Raw genomic sequence first — 17,341 nt, forward strand, 5'->3', positions numbered from 1 at the left:
ATAGAGAACATGGAGGAGGGTAAGTTGTAAGAAGACTGAAAAGGTACAAGGAGCCCAGGTTGTGAAAAGCTTTAAATGCCAGAGGATTTCATATGTTATCCTGGAGGTAATAGGGAGCCATTGGAGTTAATTGAGTAGGGGAGTGACATGGTCATACCTGTTCTTTAGAAGATCACTTTGGAGGAGGCAGAGCCAAGATGGCACAGTAGAAGGACAGATATGTAGAAGCTCTCCCCCCACAGCCCATAAAATACCTGTAAAAAATGACTCTAAACAAATTCTATAGCAGCAAAAACTACAAAATGGCAGAGTGAAAGAGATTTCCAGCCTATGTCAGCCTGGAAGGTCAACAGAAAAGGTCTATCTTACCAGGCATGGACACAGTGCAGCCTTGGCCATGCCACGTGGCAGGGAAAGGACTGGAGCAGGCCTCAGGGGGCAGAATCTGTGGAAGCAGCAGCAGTTCCCAAATTCCTCAACACACAAATGCCAAAGAAAGCTTCAAAGATTAGTGGGAAAACTCTTTCACCGGGTGAAAAGGGAACACAGTCTGCCCCTGGCCCCAGGCAGTGGCAGCATCTGGTTTTGGAGACCTCAGCCTAGCCTAAAGACCCTGGGGGAATCAAGCAGCTGATCTGGATCACAGCTCTGAGTGGTGGCCCTGGGGTGAGGAGGAATATTGGCCTGGTGGAGCTAGTGGAGGCTTTGGAGAGGGAATTCTACTCACAGATCCTGGGCAGAAAAGCTTGTGGTTGCTTCCAGACCAAAGCACAAGCCAGGAGAGGAATAAACTCCTCTACCTTGATGGTGCCACCTTGGAGGAACTGAGAACTTACAGGTCCCTAAAATATGCCCTGCACTTGACAGAGGACTAAAAAGTCAAGTAACTGGCTGGGAAAATGCCCAAGAAAGGGAAAAAAGATAAAACTGTAGAAACTTTCTTGGTGAACAAGTATTTTCTTCCATCCTTTCTGATGAGGCAGAATAATGGATACCATCAGAGGACGACATGAAAGTCAAGCCTTCTGCATCCAAAAACCTCCAAAATAAGCATGCAGTGGTATCAGGCCATGGAAAAGCTCAAAAAGAATTTTGAGAATCAAGTAAGAGAGATGGAGGAAAGATTGGGAAGAGAAATGAGAGCAATGCAAGAAAATCATGAAAAGCAAGTCAATAGCTTGCTAAAGGAGACCCAAAAAAATGCTGAAGAATATAACACCTTTAAAAATAGACTAACTCAAATGGCCAAAGAGGTCCAAAAAGTCAGTGAGGAGAAGAAGGCTTTAAAAAGCAGAATTAGCCAAATGGAAAAGGAGGTTCAAAAGCTCACTGAAGAAAATAATTAGAATGGAGCAGATGGAAGCTAATGACTTTATGAGAAACCAAGAAATTACAAAACAAAGCCAAAAGAATGAAAAAATAGAAGACTGTGAAATATCTCATTGGAAAAACAACTGACCTGGAAAATAGATCCAGGAGAGACAATTTAAAAATTATGGGACTACCTGAAAGTCATCACCAACAAAAGAGCCTAGACATTATCTTTAATGAAATTATCAAGGAAAACTGCCCTGATATTCTAGAACCAGAAGGTAAAATAAATATTGAAAGAATCCCCTGATCACCTCCTGAAACATTTGTGAAAAGAAAACCTCCAAGGAATTTTGTAGCCAAATTCCAGAGTTCCCAGGTCAAGGAGAAAATATTGTAAGCAGCCAGAAAGAAACAGTTTGAGTATTGTGGAAATACAATCAGGATAACACAAGATCTAGCAGCTTCTACATGAAGGAATCAAAGGGCTTGGAATAGGATATTCCAGAAGTCAAAGGAACTAGGATTAAAACCAAGAGTCACCTACCCAGCAAAACTGAGTATAATACCTCAAGGGGAAAAAATGGTCATTCAGTGAAATAGAGGACTTTCAAACATTCTTGATGAAAAGACCAGAGCTAAACAGAAAATTTGACTTTCAAACACAAGAATCAAGAGAAGCATGAAAAGGTAAACAGGAAAGAGAAATCATAAGGGACTTTCTAAAGTTGAACTGTTTACATTCCTATGGAAAGATAATATTTGTAACTCTTGAGACTTTTCTCAATATTTGAGTAGTTGGAGGGATTATGTGTGTGTGTGTATGTGTGTGTGTGTGTGTGTGTGTGTGTGTGTATAGATATAGAAAGAGAGTACAGGGTGAACTGAATAGGAAGGGATGATATCTAAAAAAATAAAATTAAGGGGTGAGAGGGGAATATATTGGGAGGAGAAAGGGAAAAATGGAATGGGGCAAATTATCTTTCATAGAAGAGACAAGAGAAAGCTTTTCCAGTGGAGGGGTAAAGGGAGGAGGTGAAAGGGAAAAAGTGAAGCTTACTCTCATCAGATATGACTTACAGAGGGAATAAAGTGCACACTCAATTTGGTATGAAAATCTATCTTACACTACAGGAAAGTAGGGGAGAAGGGAATAAGTGGGGTGAATGGGACAATAGAAGGGAGGGCAAATGGGAGGAGGGAGTAATTAAAAGAAAATGCTTTAGGGGAGGGACAAGGTCAAAAAGAGAGAATAGAGTAAATGGGGGGCAGGATAGGATGGAGGGAAATAGAATTAATCTTATACAACAAGACTGTTATGGAAGTCTTTTGCAAAACTACACATGTATAGCCTGTACTGAATTCCTTGCCTTGTCAGTGGGGATGGGTGAGGAGGGAGGAAGGGAAAGAAGTTAGTACTCAAAGTTTTAGGAACAAATGTTGAGAATTGTTTTTGCATGCAACTGGGAAATAAGAAATACAGGTAATGGGGTATAGAAATCTGTCTAGCCCTACAAGAAAAGAGAGAAGATGGGGATAAGGGAAGGGAGGAATGTGATGGAAGTGATGACAGATCGGGGAAAGGGGTAATCAGAATGCATGGTATTTTAGGATGGGGAGGGAAGAGATGGTCTGAAAATTTGGAACTCAAAATCTTGTGGAAATGAATGTTGAAAACTAAAAGGAAATGAATAAATTAAAAAAAACTTTAAAAAATAAAAATAAAATCAATCCCATAAAAAAAATTAAAAATAAATAGATCTCTTTGGCAGTTGAATGGAGTATATATTGGAATGAGCAGAAACCTATATCAAGGGAAACCAACTTTTGCAATAGGCCATGTGTGAGATGATGATGACCTGCACCCTCATGATGACTGTATCAGAAGAGAGAAGGGAATGTATATGAGAAATGGTGTGAAGGCAGTAAACTCATGTGTCAACAAGATCCTTTAAATATTGTTCAAGTTATGATATACATATTATGCTGTATGACCTTCCCAGCGTTTAGTGGATCAAATCTTGAGGTGCAGGTTGTATCTTTCAGAAATTGATTGCTAGCGTGTACGTGTGTATTTGTGTCTATAGTCCTATTTTCACTGGAATTGTCATTTATATTAGACTGAATGGGTTCCTTTATGATAGTTTAACAGGGTTAGATGTCTCTTTTTCCTTACCTTGTACCAAAGAGTTGAGAGAGGAGTATGATGTTAATTGTTCAAACCTAAAAACCGAAACATTTGTTGAGAATTAACTTGCCACATTTCCTAATTTTTTCAGATGCACCCTTCACACTTCTTCTGCAGTTAAGACCAGTTCTAAAAGGTGATATACTTGGCTTTCAGTGCAGCTTCCCCATATCTATGAGTATGTTATCAGAATTGAAAACTTGTCAACAGTGCCATCAAATTTTCATTGCCACTGCCATTGCCGCTTGGCCTTGCTCTTTACTAAATTCCTTATTGATATAAATAATACCTTTATTTATTGGAGTATAATAGAGACTAGGCCCAAATGATGACTTCCCAATCCCAGGAAATTTTTTGTGAGAGCCTGAGCTATGATTTGGTTGAGACAAGCCATTTCCAGGAAGAGAATGAACCAAAGGAGGTGAACAGATAGACCAGAAGAGCAAGGGAAGTACTCAGACCTTTTCAGAATGTTAAACTACTGTGACTTCTCAGAACAGTTAGACCCACCTGTATTTTAAAAGGATGCACAGTATGTTGCAGATTGCAAAGGTTTTTAACCTGGGATCTGTGAACTTGTTTGTTAAAATACACACACATCCAATTATATTTCAATATTGTTGGTTTCCTTTGCAATCCTATACATTTTCTTGTATGCCTTTAAAAACATTATTCTGATAAGGGGTCCATGGACTTCACCAGACTGCCACTGAGCTCCAGAAAACACACAAAAAAAATGTTAACTTTTGCCCCAGGGCAAATCAAGAATGAGTTTTGACTAGTTTAGGCTAGGACTAGCTTTTGTTTATGAAAACATGATCTATATGAGTATAGTCCAGAAAGGACTATCTTTAATAAATAATCACAGTGAACAAACATTTGCTACAAAGCATTGTGAGTCAAGATAGATGGTCCTTGCCCTTGAGAAGTTTCCAATATATCAAGTATGCGGCGTGTGTGGGGGAGGTTGTGTGTGTGTGTGTGTGTGTGTGTGTGTGTGTGTATGTGTGTGTGTGTAATTACCATTTCCTCTTCCCTTTATCGGGGAGAGTATGTTCTAACACTTGCAGTTTGGGGTGTCATATAACCACCCTCTACAACTTAGCTGTCAGTTACTTATCTTTTTGCTGTTTCTCTTGTGATAGCTTAGCACTGAAGCTAACCAGGTACCACTGTGTTTAAGCCACACCATGTCCTTTACCTGCCCTTAAGGTTTGCTCTGGGTTCATTGCGCTAGGTTTGCCTCTCTCCTTAACAAGGAGCTAGGCTCTTTATGTTTCGAATCTACCACTTAGGACAGTTTTGATTTGGGTATCTTAATAAGACTTCCTTAGCCGGAAGTGGAGGAGGGAGGAGAGGAGAGAACAAACATGATGTAAGCATTGAACAGGCAGTTTTATTCCCATTCACAAAAAAAGAAATGCTAAGCAGTAAAGATTTATAGAATGAGTAAGATCTGTTAAGAAGCAAATATTGAAGCTTCATGGGGACATTGCAAACAGCTGCTTATTAGCTATTACACCTTTTACCAAGTATAGCCCTATTAATGCTAAATGGCCTCTCATTTCACACTTATATGTACACATGTATGTATTTACATATGCACACACATGTACATATATATGTACTGTTAATATATGCATATATGTGTACATGTGTGTCTATGTATATATAGATATGTGTGGATGTATAGACATGTACAGAAACATATGTATATACACACATATATTACTTTTTAAAACATTATCTTGCCTTATTCTATAAATTGGAGTAATATTTGGTTTTTAATGAAAGGAAATAATAATTATATTTGCATAATACTTAAAAGATACCAAATGATTTACACACATTATCTCATTCCAACCTTACAACAACCCCATTAGGTAAACAGTTCAAAAAACTTTATCCTCATTTTACAAAGGAGAAAATTGAGACCCAGGAAAGTCTCAAGGTCAAAGAGCTCCTAAGTGGTTGAGCTCAGAATTAAACCTAGTTCTTTCAACTTCAAGTTTAATGCCATTCCCACAGTACCATGGAGAGCAACAACGTTGTCAACAACAGGAAATGTAAATGGGATTTGTTGGCTTGTAGTGTCTCTCCACTGCTTTTATGGAGCAGGTAGGAACAACAGATAATTGTTTCCCAGAAATTACTATGTGCACATTTGTCCAGACTTTCATAACAGAGCAGTGGCAGAGCTTAAAACTCAATTAGCTCCCATGCGAGTGACCTCTTTCCCATAAAATAACCCTCTCATGTTTTTTTTAAAAGGATAATTATCATTTTACATAATTAGTGGTTGATCTTCATGAAAATTATCTCAATTTGATGGAAGTTATGCAGTCATTTAATAAATATCTTGGAAGTGTGCTCACTTCCAACATCTCCCTTTTCCCTCTCAAATCAAGTCAAAGAAGTAGAAGAAAAATTGAGAAGAGAAATGAGAGTGATAGAAGAAAATCATGAAAAATGAGTTGACAGATTGCTGAAGAAAACCCCCCAAAACTGAAGAAAATAACAACTTTACAGTTAGACTAACCCAAATGGCAGAAAGAGTCCAAAAAGCCAATGAGGACAAGAATGCCTTAAAAAGCAGAATAGACCAAATGGAAAAAGAGGTCCAAAAGCTCACTGAAGAAAATAATTCCTTAAAATTCCTTAAATGAAATAACTATAGCAACATCTTCCAGTTTAATCAACTGAAAATATAGGCCAAAAATATTGCACATTTTATGTAGAAAATTCAAAGTTTTTTTTCTCAATTTCCTTTCAGTAAAGGGTATAGTGATTTTATTCCTTTGGAGGTTGACATTTTAACTATACAATAACCAAGAATGTTTTACTTGCATGTCATGCAGAGTCATACAAATCATTCACTTGAGACAATAGGACTATAGTACTTTATTTGGTCTGTGTTGAAACTATCTTAGGTTCACAGTTGCTGAATGTGTTAAAAAAACAATTAAAGATGTGGATGATATTTTTGAGAGGATGAAAATATCTAATAGATAATGTGGCTTCCTTCCCCACTCGAGGAGAAAAATGTCATTCATGCATTAATTTGTTCGGCAAATATTTGAATACCTTTTATGTGTAGAAATACTATTAGGTGCTATCAGGGACATCGACATGAATAAGGCATGGTTTCTACTCTAAAGTATTTTATAATCTAGTATGAAAAATAAGATACATACAAAAATACCTGTTATACAAAGCAGAATACAGTTAAGATCTGTGGTAGGCAGGCAGCACTTAATTGAAGTCATAATGAGTCAAATTTTCTCCTGTGCTTCTGCCTCTTCTTATTAGTAAATTAGACATTTAAGGAAGTACTTCTAGGTTGCTCAGGTATGAGTAATGCTCCATGATGTTGGTGTTAATACATTAAAATGTTATTCACCATTGGCAGTGTCTTTGTATTAAAGGTATTTTTTTGGTTTTGTTTTTTTTTAATAGTGGGAATAGATTTTGTTCTCCCTTGCTAGTCCTTCTAGTTACTGGCAACTACTCTTCAAAGTAAGTGATGTGGTTTTGAGTCATAGAAAGCAAAGGATTCACAAGGGAATAAAACCTAGAACAATGAACTAATTATGGACTTTCTTTACAGAAACCCCATAGGTTAGGGAGTGCATTTATTTTTGTACTCATTTTATAGGAAAAGGAAACTAAGGCCAGTACAACTTGTCCACAACTAGCTAGTGTAGCTGTCATAATCCAAAGCTAGGTCTAAACCATAGCTACTTCTGCAAAGAAACCTGGGATGACCTTTTATCTTAGGGAGAGTAAACAAATAAAGGAAAATATGAAGAATTAATAATAAGAGTTAAATATACATCCAAATGCTGTCAAAATAGTACATGATTAATTTCCCAATAATTACATAGTTGGATGTTCATAGTATCCCAGAAAGTCCGTTAGTTTTCCTGACAACTAGGTTAATTTGGTTGATGAAGCCATTCTGTTCCTTAGTGATCACCGTTTTGCTTCCTAAAGTCTCATAAATTATTTATTTATGAGGACAGAGTAAAGATGGCAGAGTAAGAGGAAGCATTAGAGTCTACCTCTCTCTCCATACCGTCTTAACAAAAATCTAGAGAATGCATGAGACTGAATTCTGATCAAGAGAGCCAAGAAGAGTTCATGGTGAATCATTTTCCATGCTAGGATGGCTCAGAGAGATGGACAGAGAGGTCTTTGGACACTGAAGAGGGAGTCTGTCTAGGAGAGTGTGTGGTGTGTGCATGTGTGTGTATGTGTGTGCGTATGCGTATGTGTGTGTATGTGTGTGTGTGTGTGTGTGTGTGTGTGTGTGTGTGTGTGTGTGTGTGTGTACAGACAGGAGCATTCTAGCACCCAGGACTTAAGAGAAGGCCAGGACAAGGCCCTAGAAAGAGATCCAAGGGAATCCCTGAGCAAGTACTTGGTGCAGGAATGAATGCCATCTGCCAGCTCTGTTACTCATCACCTAGTTCTAGGTCGCAGATCTGGAGTGAAAAACAAGGAATGCAAATTTGGACCCTTGCTGTGTACTGTGCATGAAACAAAGACTGGGAGCAAATGTGGTGCTTTCACTATCTCAGCTGGGGATCTGCAATATTTCAGTGCTCCCTAAGTAGTGTATTCTGGAAAGTAATCTGTTCATTGCCTGTTATGAGTTCTGCAAGTTCCTTATCCAGATTTGGGTTTAGGGTAGGGAGTTTCAGAGGACTGCTTCTTGACTCAGCCACAGCTCACTCACTGGAAGGCTCTAGGTTCAGAGCAACTGAACTACCACATCCCCTTTGGTATGGAATGCCTTGAAAATTGGAATTGGTTAAATGGAAACTAATGACTCCATGAGACATGACGCATAATGAAACAAAGTCATAAGACTGAAAAAAAAAGAAGAAAATGTCAAATATCTCATAGGGGAAAAAAGCAACTGACCTGGAAAACGGATTGAAGAGAGAGAATTTAAGAATCATGGAACAACCCGAAAGCCATGGACAATAGGAAAAAAGATCCTAGACATCATATTTGAAAAAAAATCACTTAAAAAATTATGAATAGGTATCTTAGAATGCAAAGGCAAAGCAGAAATTGAAAGAATTTACCAAATTCTGAAAGTCCAAAATAAAAACTGCCAGGAATGTTATAGGCAAAACCCAGAGCACCTAAGGCAAAGAAAAAAAAATACTGCAAGCATCCAGAAGGAAAAATGTTGTTCAAATACAAAGGAGCCACTGTCATGACCATAGAAGATTTAGCAGCCATTACTTCGAGGGAATAGAGTATTTGGAATATGATATTCTAGAAAGTAAAGGATTTAGGCTTACAACCAATAATAACCTTCTCAGCAAAACTGAGTATGATGCAACAGGGGAAAATGAATCTTTAGTGGAATAAAGGACTTTGAAGCATTCTTGAAGAAAGTACTAGAACTGAATGGAAAATCTGGCATACAAGGAGTCAAGAGAAACATAAAAGGTAAATATGAGTTAGAAATCATAAGGGACAATAAGGCTAAACTGTTTACATTTTTATATGGGGAGATATCACATGTAGCTCCTCAAAATTTTATTATCACTAAGGGTCATAGATAGAGTCAAATTAGACAATAGGCCTGGCTGTGATTCTGCTATGTTTGGAGTGGGGAGGGAAGAAGAATGAACTGGGAGAGAGGGGAAGAGAGAAGAACTGGGAGAAAGTATCTTATATAAATGGGGTGTGCAGAAAGGAGTTTATACAACAAGGAGGAAGCAGTGGGTGAAGCAGATGACACTTGAACCTCAGTCTTATCCTTCCTAGTAAAAAGAGGGAAAAATAAACATACACATAGTTGGGTACAGAAATATAACTTATACAACAGGCAAATAGCAAGAAGAATGGATAAAGGGGAAAAGGGAAAAATAGGGAGATTAGGTTAAGGGAGGCATTATTCAGAAGCATAACAGACTCTAAAAGAGGAGCAGGGGGAAGAAGAGAAGGATAAGAATAAGATAATAGGATGGAGGAAAATGCAATTAGTATTCATAATTGTAAATATGAGTGGGATGAGCTCACTCATAAAATGTAAGAGGAAAGCAGAATGGATTAGGATTCAGAATCCAATAATATGTTGTTTGCAAGAAACACACTGAACAGAAAGATCTATACAGTTTAAAGAAAGGACTAGAGCAAAATCTATTATGCTTCAACTGAAGTAAAAACAAAAAAGCAGTGGCAGCAGTCATGATCTCAGAGCAAAAGCAAAACCAGACCTAATTAAAAGATATAAGCAGGGAAGGCACATTTTCCGAAAAAGGTGAACACACTAAAGATATATGCAACAATTGGCATTAGATCTAAATTCTTGAGTTACAAGGAGAAATAGACAGTTAAGCTATAATAGTGGAGAACCTCAACTTGCCTCTCTCAGACTTAGATAAGTAAAAACAAACAAACAAACAAAAAAAACAAGAAGAAGAAAGGTAAGGTCTTGAATAAAATTTCAGCAAAGAGAAATACGTTGGAGAATATTGAATGAGAAGAGAACGGAGTATACCTATTTCTCAGCTATGCATGGCTTTTTCATAAAAATTACCTATGATTAGGGCTTCAGAACTTCATAATCAAGTGAAAAAGCAGAAATATTGACTATATATTTTTGATCATAATGCAGTAAAATTACATTCAATAAAAGACTTTGGGAGCAAAGATTAAAAAGTAATTGGAAACAATGAAGAACAAATTAAGAGAACCAGTAATTTCATTAAATATAATAACAACAATGAAACAACTTGTCAGTATTTGTGGGATGCAGGCAAAATAATTATTGGAGAAAACTCTAAACTCTAAACTCTTAAATTAATTAAAGAGAAAAAGCAGATCAATGAAATGGACATTTAAATTAAAAAAGAAACTAGAAAACCACCAAATTAAAAACCTTCTACTAAAAACCAAAATATAAATTCCGAAACTCAAAAGAGAGATTAACAAAATGTTAATACATAAAATGACAAGCTAAGTTTTTTGAGGAAAATGTCATTAGGCAATTTAATAAAAATAAAGAAAAATTACCAGTGTCAGAAATGAAAAAGATGAATTCACAATGAAGATGAAATAAAAGCAATTATTAGAAGTCCAGCCACATGTTAGTAAAACTGACAATATAAATGAAGTGGATAAATGTTTACAAAAATATAAATTTCCTAGACAAACAGAACAGGAAATAGAATTCTTAATTGACCCTGTCTTAGAAAAACAAATTTAATAAGCCATGTATGAACTCCCAAGGAAAAAATCCTGAAAACAAGATGGAAAACCAAAGTGGATTCTTCCAAACATTTAAAGTACAATTAATTCTAATACTACATAATTGTTTGAGAAAAAAGTAGGAAAAGAAGACTTCCTTGACACAAATATACATTTGATGCCTAAATCAGGGAGAGTTTATGCTTTCATAGAATGGATATGGCAACCTATTTCGCCCTTTTCTTTCATTTACCTCATTCATTTTAACCTGCTGTCAAGTTGGCAGGTTAGGAATTTCCAGAAGGGGTTGCTGTAGTTGCTCAAACTTAGTTTCAGAGTCTTAGATGGTTGAATTTTATACTCCTACTACTCATAACTGTAGCTCCTGAGTCTCCACCATTGTTCTTCCTATTTAATCAATTAAGATTAAATTAACTCTTAGAAATATCAGATTGTTAGCTCCTTGAAGGCAGGGAATAGCTTTTGCCTCTTTTTGTATCCCCAGTGTTTAGCATAGTGCCTGGCATATATTAAACATTTATTGACCGATTGAAACATTTGCTAAGAAGAAATCAAAGCAAGACCAAAAAAATACTTAATTCTACCTATAAACCAGAATCACACTGTCTTCCCCGTGCATAGTATTGAGGGTACACACAAATTTCCAGAACCAAAGTAGGCATGAGTAAGGAATATTGGCTAGCTCCTGTGGGGAAGAGCAATGGAAGAAGAATGGATGAGATGTGATTTACATTAGTGATTGACATTAATAAAATCATAGATTCATAGAAGAATGAATAAATACTAACTTGTAGATCAGTTGAAATTGTGATGAAATATTACTAGCATGAAATCTCACCAAAGCAGTAAGTGATTAAATGTTATGTGAAAAAACGATCCCCGTTTTGTTTGTGTTAGTGAAAGAAAGATGAAAAAGACTGCCTTAGTAAAGAGAACTGATTTTTGTGGAAAGAAAACAATTGGTTTAAAATGTTAAGACATCTCACATGTGAAGAGAAACCATATTCTTCCAGATGATGAAGCTTTTATTTTCCTCCTTCAGTTGCCAAGCATTTATTAAGTGTTTGCTGCATGTTAGGCATGGTGTTAGGTGCTGGAGATACAAAAACAAAATATGATAGTCTCTTTCCTCAAGGAGATTACATCCTCTTAATGAATCTTTTGTTATCTTTACTTCTGTTAAGAAGCACAAATTTTAAAGTTCACAGTAGCAAAGTTACAGCAGGCTATATTTCTGCAGTCAGCGAGCATTTAGTATTCCTCTTGGCAAATGGCTGCTTAGAATGAGCATGTGCTACTATGAATGCGTGCAAGTATTTAGAAGCCCTTCATTTCTAGATGACAGTGATTGAAAACTACAACAGCTTACTTTTGAATTCTATGCAAGAGATTGATAGTGAAGCACTTGAATTGTGGAGGTAGTAGAATAGCTGGAGGTTGCCCTAAGATGTCTGTTGGGTATCCATACCAAAGCTTTCATTTCTAGAATTATTCATCTGCTTCATAGGTAGAGAGACTAGACCTTTGTAGGGCCTTGTAGAGAAAAGATAGTGAAAGTATTTGGCAACCAGGGAGAATAGTCAAGAAGTAATTGGGTAAAGGGGCTTTGACTAGGGCTTCATTTGTTGTTGGGCAGTGGAGAATCATTGATAGGGAAAATTGATAGTAATATATAGTAATATTACCCAGGGAATAGGAGAAAACCCCATACTTTTTATGCCTTTGTTACTGAGGTATTCCTTTTTGACTTCTGTTCTTTTGTTACTATTAATGTCCCCTCCCTCATAGGTTCATAGAATTAGCACTAGAAAGGATCTTGGAGGCCACTGAGTCAAACCCTTTTATTTTATAGACACAGGAGATTGAGGTTGAGAGGTTAAGTGACCCAGAGTCATTAAGTTATCTGAAGGAATATTTGAACTTAGATTTTCTTGTCCTCAAATACAAAACTCTATCTGCTATACCACCTAGTTTCTTTCATCTCTTTCTCAGTTACTGTCTGAACTATTACCTTTTTTTTGGAGATATATCAAGACCTGATTTATAATACTTACCAATTTCCAAGGTTTAAATACCCCACATTGAAAACTTAACAGTCAGGTCTAGTGAGCAAGTATATGCTGATTCCAGCACATCCTTGTCTGAACATCTGTAACTTCATCCATAAAATGAAGAGGTGGGACTAAATGAACTCTTTGGCCTCTTTCAGCTCTGAACTCTAGGATCTTAGGATTTTTCTTGCACATCCCCAAACAAGTGGTCATCTGACTTTTACTTGAAGGTCTTTTATGAGGGGAAACCCACTACTCACCCAGGTAGTACATCTTACTTTTGGATAGCTCTAATTATTAGGAAGATTTCCCTCCTTCTAACAAGACCAAATTGGTCCCTCTGCCAATTTTTTCCTAGTTATGCCTTGTGAGATCAAGCAGAACAAATTTAAAGTGCAAATAGGTTACTGCTCAGAAGACCTGGTGAGTCAGGTGAGCCAACTGAAGGACATTAGGTAAGGGGATCAGTCAGAAACACTAATACATAGAATATTATGTATGAGTGAGTAAACTTGGAGGTCAAGTGATCCAGCTTTAGGTTTGGAGGTTCGAGAAGGTATGCAATGAGTGGATAGAAGGGCTTGAGGTGCCTAGTAGGCAGTAAGTCAGGAAGTCTGTAAGGATGAATCAAAGGAAATACCCTGAGGATGAAGAAGGGAAGCCCTGTATTCCCACTTAAAGGTATAGACAGTCAGTCAAAGATAGATAACTAATTAAAGATATATACCTAATTAATTTCAATTAAAGTTCTCAGTAGGCTCCTTTGAGTTACAAAAGCCTATGTTCTAAGTAAGCACTAATCTCAATTTAGATGATTAGGCTTTGTTGATTTTTCCATCAAAGTATCTCTTATAACTTGCCTTTTCACTTAGAATTATAATAACTAAAACAGGTTTTGTGAACTAAGATGTTATATATCCTGCTAGGACTAAGAAAAAATAAATAGCATGCTCTGAGAATAGACTTATCAATGTAAGTGATAAGTTATTGAAATTGTTTTTAATTCCATTTTTCAAAATTACCCATTGGGAAACAATTGAACAAATCAGTGTTTGGTTTCTGTTATAGAAATTAGTATGTATAAATTAAGGGGCAGTACATACCAGCCAAAAATAATTTGGAGAATTCTGGAATCTTTCATTTAAAAAAAAGATTAACAGTAGTGACAAAAGCTAGGCTTTAAGTAGTAGTTCTTTATATTAACTATTTGGTGGATTTTACCCCTCAAAAAAGGGGGGAAAAGTGAATACAAAGGAAGTGATTTGATTGTATGTCAGTGGCTAAAATGAAGGGTTGTTCAAGAGTGGGGTTGAAACCTTTTACTCCATGAGTCACACCTTGTCCTTTCCTTGATGTCATCAGGCATGGCAAGTACCAATATGTGACTGACCCATTGTTAACTATAGTTATGAAATAGCAATTTAATTTTGAAAGTCCAGAGCAGCACATCTTTTTTTCCTTCAAACTAAAAGTCCCTAGTCCTCCCTATAACCATTGCGCTCCACATCTTCCTTGGCTTCTTCCTTGAGAAAATCCCTAACATTTTCAGGTAGGGTCAACAACTTTTACTCCAAAGTTCATATCCTTCCATATTTTTCTTGACTTTTTTGAAATCCCATCTTCTTCAAGAGACTTTTCTTTACTAGTAAAAGACTGACAGATTTTCTTAGAGCAGGAATTATTTCATTTTGATATTGTATCTCTGACATCTACCACAGTAACTGATATCCATTAGTTGCTTTGAAAATGCTTGTGAGGGCAGAACCAAGATAGTAGAGTAGAAGGACCAGCCTCAGCCCTGACCCATGGGTGGCAGTAGCTACTGCACAGCAACCATTTTTGAAGCCCTCAGCCTAAAGACCCTGGGGGAATCGAGCAGCTGATCTGAGTCTCAGTCCTGAGTGGTGGTCCTAGGGTGAGGAGGAGCACTATCTGGCTTGGTGGAACTGGTGGAGGCTCTGGAGAGGGAATTCTAGTTGCAGATCCTAGACAGAAAAGCTTATGGCTGCTTCCAGACCAGAGCATAGGCCAGGAGAGGAATAAACCTCTCTCCCTTGATTGTGCCACCTTGGAGGAACTGAGAACTTACAGGTCTCTAAAATATACACTCCACTTGACAAAGGTCTCAAAAGTCAAGCAACTGGCTGGGGAAATGCCCATAAAGAAAAAAAATAAGACTGTAGAAGGTTGCTTTCATGGTGAACAGGTATGTTCTTCCATACTTTCTGATGAGGTAGAACAATGCATACCATCAGAGGAAGACATAAAAGTTAAGTCTTCTGCATCCAAAACCTCCAAAAAAAAGCAGTATTCTTAGGTCATGGAAGAGCTCAAAAAGAATTTTGGAAATCAAGAGAGGTGGAGGAAAAATTGGGAAGAAAAATGAGAGCAATGCAAGAAAATCATGAAAAGCAAGTCAATAGCTTGCTAAAGGAGACCCAAAAAATGCTAAAGAAAATAACACCTTTAAAAACAGACTAACCTAACTGGCCAAAGAGGTCCAAAAAGCCAGTGAGGAGAAGAATGTTTTAAAAGACAGAATTAGCCAAATGGAAAAGGAGGTTCGAAAGCTCTGAAGAAAATAGTTCTTTAAAAATTAGAATGGAGCAGTTGGAAGCTAATATCTTTATGAGAAATGAAGAAATTATAAAACAAAACCAAAAGAATGAAAAAATAGAAGAAAATGTTAAATATCTCACTGGAAAAATAACTGACCTGGAAAAAAAAACCCAGGAGAGAATATTTAAAAGTTATGGGACTACCTGAAAGCCATGATCAAAAAAAGAGCCTAGACATCATCCTTCATGAAATTATCAAGGAAAACTGCCCTGATATTCAAGAATCAGAGGTTAAAATATACATTGAAAGAATTCACCATCACATCCTGAAACATTTCTGAAAAGAAAAACTCTGAGGAATGTTGTAGCCAAATTCCAGAGTTCCCAGGTCAAGGAGAAAATATTGTAAGCAGCCAGAAGAAAACAATTTGAGTATTGTGGAAATACAATCAGGATAACACAGCATCTGGCAGCTTCAACATTAAGGGATCAAAGGGCTTGGAATAGAATATTTCAGAAGTCAAAGGAACTTGGATTAAAACCAAGAATCACCTAACCAGCAAAACTGAGTATACTACTTCAGGGCGAAAATAGTCATTCAATGAAATAGAAGACTTTCAAGCATTCTTGATGAAAAGACCAGAGGTGAATAGAAAATCTGACTTTCAAACACAAGAATCAAGAGAAGCATGAAAAGGTAAACAGGAAAGAGAAATCATAAAGGACTTACTAAAGCTGAACTGTTTACATTCCTACATGGAAAGATAATATTTGTAACTCTAGAAACTTTTCTCAGTATTTGGGTAGTTGGAGGGATTTTATATATGTACATATATATATATATATATACATACACATATATACATATGTATGTATGTATATAGACAGGGCACAGGGTGAGTTGTATAGGAAGGGATGATATCTAAAAAAATAAAATTAAGGGGTGAGAAAGGAATATATTGGGAGGAGAAAGGGAGAAATGGAATGGGGCAAATTATCTCATAAAAGAGACAAGAAAAAGCTAGATTGAGGGAGTGGAGGGGTAAAAGAGGGAGGTCAGAAGGAAAAAGTGAATCTTACTCTTATCATATTTGGCTTAAGGAAGGAATAACATGCACACTCAATTTGGTGTGAAAATCTATCTTATACTACTGGAATGTAGGGGAGAAGGGGATAAGTGGGATGTGTAGGGGAATGATAAAAGGGAGGGCAAATGGGAGGAGGGAGTGATTAGAAATAAACACTTTGGGGAGGGATAAGGTCAAAAGAGAAAAATGGAATAAATGGGAGACAGAATAGGATGGAGGGAAATATAGTTAGTCTTTCACAATATGACTATTATGGAAATCTGCACATGTATAGCCTCTAATGAATTTCTTGCCTTATCAGTGGGGATGAGTGAGGAGGGAGGAAGGAAGAGAAGTTGTAACTGAAAGTTTTAGGAACAAATGTTGAGAATTGTTTTTGCATGCAACTGGGAAATAAGAAATACAGATAATGGGGTATAGAAGTCTTATCTAGCCCACAAGAAAAGAGAGAAGATGGGGATAAGGGAAGGGAGGGGTGTGATAGAAGACAGGGCAGATTAGGAGAAGGGGTTATCAGAATCCATGGTGTCTTGGGGTGGGGGAGGGGAGAGATGAGAAAATCTGGACCTCAAAATTTTCTGGAAATGAATGTTGAAAACTAAAAGAAAATAAATTAATTTTTAAAAATGCTTTTGAAATTGAATTGAATGCTATACACAGCTAAAGGCTCATCTAGAATTTCACGTTATGGCCTCTTTTAAGAGATCTGTATATCCAATATTCATTAGAGTTCTCAGAAGACATATGTCCTATATTCTAAGGGCATTCAGAAAGTGACCCATAAAAAATAGTGATATTAAAGCTTAACTTCTGCTTCTCAGGGGCAGGGACTATATCTTCTATGCTTCCAAAATAAATTAATGAATAGATTTTTACCTTTGGGAAAGTGATGAAAGCTTATACTAGTAAAAT

The 17,341-nt window shown here is 36.8% G+C and overlaps 1 protein-coding gene across 11 annotated transcripts in view; it reads left to right on the forward strand.

Moving 5' to 3' along the window:
* The window catches only part of KLHL32 (kelch like family member 32), a 296,021-nt gene that overhangs the window by 86,766 nt on the left and 191,914 nt on the right, over nucleotides 1-17,341 (forward strand). The window lies entirely within an intron of this gene.

Source organism: Notamacropus eugenii, chromosome 2 (genome assembly GCF_028372415.1).
Source record: "Notamacropus eugenii isolate mMacEug1 chromosome 2, mMacEug1.pri_v2, whole genome shotgun sequence".
Classification (NCBI taxonomy): domain Eukaryota; kingdom Metazoa; phylum Chordata; class Mammalia; order Diprotodontia; family Macropodidae; genus Notamacropus; species Notamacropus eugenii.